The sequence below is a fragment of the Durio zibethinus genome, chromosome 4 (genome assembly GCF_047325235.1).
Source record: "Durio zibethinus cultivar Kanyao isolate XHJ-2024 chromosome 4, ASM4732523v1, whole genome shotgun sequence".
Lineage (NCBI taxonomy): Eukaryota > Viridiplantae > Streptophyta > Magnoliopsida > Malvales > Malvaceae > Durio > Durio zibethinus.
In genome coordinates this window covers 5,374,782-5,379,530 of record NC_143165.1, presented here as the reverse complement: position 1 = coordinate 5,379,530, position 4,749 = coordinate 5,374,782, and the positions used below count along the sequence as shown (strand labels likewise).

General features: G+C 34.0%; 1 pseudogene across 1 annotated transcript; it reads left to right on the top strand.

Moving 5' to 3' along the window:
* Positions 1-4,411, top strand: LOC111288737 (aluminum-activated malate transporter 10-like; annotated as a pseudogene). Its single transcript, XR_016341913.1, has 6 exons — positions 1-483; positions 724-864; positions 952-1,224; positions 1,665-1,781; positions 1,878-2,023; positions 2,899-4,411. The product of XR_016341913.1 is annotated as an aluminum-activated malate transporter 10-like (transcript).
* The last annotated feature ends 338 nt before the right edge of the window (positions 4,412-4,749 follow it).

Genomic DNA, 4,749 nt, shown 5'->3' with positions numbered 1-4,749 from the left:
ATTCGGAGCAGTCAAATAATCAGGGCCTCAGAGGCTCCCCATGTATAAATATGTGCTTGACAATGGTGTTTAGTCCAATGACAGTGCGGGTCTCCTTTCTTTGTAGAATCAAAACCCCACCAGCCTGACTAGTTCTATTTCCATTCAACATGGAAAAGGAAGCCTCTAGCAAATTGGAATGGAAGATAAATGTACCTGATGGGACATGGAAGATATTGCAGCTTGAATCTGGGCTAGCAGCCAACATATGTCTAGGATTAAAAGGTTTTATGGGAGGAATAATTTCAAAAGTTTGGGGGATTTTGATGAAGGTTTGGGATTTAGGAGTTGCAGACCCTAGAAAGGTCATCCATTGTATCAAAGTAGGGCTGCCACTTTCTATTGTGTCACTTTTCTACTACATGAGGCCTTTGTATGATGATGTTGGAGGGAATGCTATGTGGGATATGATGACCGTTGTGGTTGTTTTCGATTTCACTGTAGGTTAGTCTTCAAGGCCTCTTCTCTTTCCTGTGACTTGAAATGTTTTCATGTTTTATGCAGTCGCGAATTCAGATATTTTTTGGAGGTGTCCACTTATAATATGTATATATATATATATATATATATATAAAAAATACCGACGAATTTATTAATTTTATTGAAGAAAAATGATGTCTGAGATGTCAGAGAAAATTTTCTTGTTTTTCGATATTGAATTTGATAACTCATTTTCCATTTCAGGCGCTACATTGTTTAAGTGCATTAACAGAGCAACAGGAACATTTCTTGCTGGAGCACTTGGTGTTGGTATTCACTGGGTGGCTGATCAATCAGGAGATGAATGGAAACCCATAATTATTGGTATCTCAGTTTTTCTCTTTGGTAAGTAAATTAAAAACAAATGCCAAGAAATTGTCGATTTTCTCAGTTCAAACTCCCTATATATATTGTTGTTATTTTTTCATTCAGCTTCAGCAGCAACTTTCTCTAGGTTTAACCCAGCGGTTAAGGCCCGTTTCGATTATGGCGCTTTGATATTCATCCTCACCTTCAGCTTGGTATCAGTTTCTGGCTACCGCGTGGAAGAGTTGTTTGAGTTGGCTCATCAGAGGTTAGCCACAATTACCATTTGAACATCCTTGTGCATCCTTGTAACCATGCTGTTTTGTCCCATCTGGGCCGGTTGCGAGCTTCACTGTCTGGTTCATCAAAACGTGGAAAAGCTTGAGGATTCATTGGATGGTATGTAAACGCGCACCACACCGATTGGAATAAGAAAAAATAAAGAAAAAAATAATTGCTAATGAAATGAGATTATATGTAACATAGATTAAGGGCCAGTTTGAATTTCACCACACCGGAGGTCCAGTGGAACCCAAATTTTTTGAAGTTGATTACAATTGAATGCATTTGGATAGCATCTCACGGTGCAGTTGCCGCCGGTTGATCTACATTTGTGACAGAGAGGGAAAGATCTACTGTATATTTGATACAGTATTAGTGTATAAATAAATAGACGAATTTGTCTTAATATGAAAATGAAAATTTTCACCACCAATCATATATTAAGATTACCACTTAGTATCAATCTCACCTTATTTTATCGTCATTGCTATTTTTAATTTTATCACCTGTCTAAATGGATCCAGACATAATAACTTTCTTTGTCGAACTAATTGCAGGGTGTGTGGCTGAATACTTCAAAGGCAACGGAAAGTTGACAATTAGTGAGGAGGATCTGAACAAGAAGATGCAGGGGTATAAATATGTGCTTAATTCCAAGGAAACAGAAGAATCTACGGTAGAAAATTATTAATTTAATAAAAAATGTCTTTTAAGGGGATTAATATTTCGTTTCCTTGAAAACTGAAAATCTTTCTTTTTATCAATTTCACCGGCCAATTTTGCCAGATGGGAGCCAACACATGGCCGGTCCAACTTTGGACATCCATGGAAACAATACCTCAAGATTCGTGCTTCATTGCGCAACCGCGCTTATTGCATTGAGACTCTCAATGGTTGCATCGGCTCAGAAATTCAGGTAGATATCTTAGCTGTATAAAAAGATAAGGGTTTAGAACTAGGAATTATAAGGCGACAGGACTGTTCTGACTTTTAAAATTTTTTATCCGATTTCGATTAAATTTGATATTAGAATATCATTTTTTGATAGCTAATTCCGATCCGATATAACTCGCATTTGATCCAAAATTATTTTAATAATTTTAATTTAATATTATATTTATAAAATATTATTTTTTATATAAATTATTTTTTAATTATATATGAATATAATATTTTTATTAAATTAATATTTTAAAATTAAAATATTAAATAATAATGTTATTAATATATATACATATATATAAATATAAAATTAAATAAGTTTTTAAGCCTTTGACTTAATAATTAAAAACGTTTGAAGGGACATTAAAGATTTGATTTCGAGCTAGACTTTCCCTTTTTCCCTTAATTGTAATAAGGTTTTGTCCTCTTGATATAACAAAAAAAAAAATTATATATTTTGTATATATCATGGTGTTGGTAAGAGTGAAACATCTTAAAACTCCTTTTTAACCTGATTCTCAATTTAAAAAAAATGTTCTTATCAAATCAAAATAGGACAATTCATTGGATACGTATTATTTGGATATCTTAATAAGAATTAGAAGCTTAATCTAATTGTTTCATGTAATCACCTTTAATAAGTATTATTTAGTAAATTTAAAATTCAAATTTCAACACTTGCAACTTTTTCATTTATCCTCTCTTTTGTTTTATATATATATATATATATATATATATAGATATATATATATATATATATATATATGGATAAACTCAATCAGATATATAAAGCTTTTAACAGAAATGGTATATTTAAGCTTAAACTATTGATTTTATACATGGACGCAGGCACCTCCATGTACTAGGAAACATCTTAGTGATAAGTGCTTGAAAGTCAGCTTCTATTCAACTAATGTCTTGAAGGAATTGGCATTAACAATCAAGAAGATGGAAAGGTCGTCCAGGATAGATTTCAGAGTTGCAGAGATGAACTTCGCAGTACAAGAACTTCAGGATGCTTTAAAATCTTTGCCTAGCGACCTAGTTGTGCCATCATCATCAGCAATAGAAGAATCAACCAACGACAATGCAGCCAACGTACCTCCTATCATGGTGATTCTTCCACTGGTCACGGTTGTTTCTTTGCTGGTAGAAATTACAGCGGGAATAGGAGTTGTTGATGAAGTAAAACAGCTGGCGAGCCTTGCAGAATCCAAGTTTACGAAGGATCAGAAACTCATGCAAAACCAAATGAAGACACCAAATTTGTATGAAATTTTTAATCCGATTTTTGAGTCGAAACCTGATTTAGACCCAATCAGACTTGAGGCCTGATTTCATTATTTAAGGCCCAAAGCCTGTCTTTTTTTTTTACATTAATATTAATTTAGCAATTTTATATAAAAAATGCAAAAAAAAGCAAAACAAAAAAAGAAAAAAACAAAAGGGTTGGTGGCAGTGGGTGCCGTGTACGACACCACTGCCACCCCCTGTTCACCTTTGCTTAACCATGCAAATCCTATAGCACCTAGACCAATCCCTCAGTACTCCTTGTTCACCAAAGGCCTATAAAGCACTAGCACCACTCTCCTACATAGACGGACCCGCGCTTGAGACCAGGCTCCATACACCTAGCCTTTCAGCACCCATCTTCACCCCCTCCACAAGCGCTTGCTGCACCCGATCCTACCTCATCCAAAAAACCATGCCCACGTACCAGCACTCATCAAACACATAAAAAAAGAGAAAACATACCCATAATCAACAAAAGGACTTGTCAAAAAAAAAAAATCATAGTCCTTGTCAGATAGGTGAGGAACCTAGTGCTAAAGCCTTCCTGCAAAAAAAGAAAAAAAATAAACTTAGCTTTTAATAAAAAAAAAAGGTTTGATCGAACTCTTTGGGTTCGATTTAGGGCGTTTCAATGGTATTCAGGCGAATCTAGGCCCAAGTTTGAAAAGAGGGAGGTGAGAGGTATTTGTGGGCAAAATTTAGGATTTTTTGATGACTGACGACAACATCGACTACCAAGGATCAACGACAACGGGGTGGACAACCACCAATCGATCATTTTAGAGAGAGAGACAAAGTTAGAGAAAAAAGGAGAAGAGAAAAATGAGCTGAAAAATATGGGGTTTTTATAAAAAGTTGAAAGCTAAAATAATGCCGTTTCAATTAAAGGACCAAAATGATGTCATTTTAAACTCAAGATTTGCATATCAACCCGTTAACCCGACTCGGGGTCCGTGCAATCGACTGAACAACTCGGTTCCCTTATGCCTAGACCTATCTAGTTGGACCGGTGCTAAACCATTGGTCCGCTGAACCCCAAACTGCTGAATTGATCTTATCGAACCGTTGATCGGTCTGGTTCAAGTAATTTTTTTTTAATTTTCTAAATTTTTTTATATTACTCTTGTTATTTAAAATTTTATTATTACTATTTGTACATATTAAAATGTTTATATTTGTTAGAATAAATTTTTATTGAAATGATAAAAATAGATGATGAAGTATATAATTAAAAGTTTTATAATTTTGTTAATTTTAAAAATAAACCTTATAAAATGATAATTAAAAAATAATAAAACAATATAAGAAAAGAAAATTTTTATCTGACGATGAGATTCGTATGTATTCCGAGTAGTGATACCTATAAAATCTCTAGGTGAAAAGATTTTTTTAAATCCTACCAACATA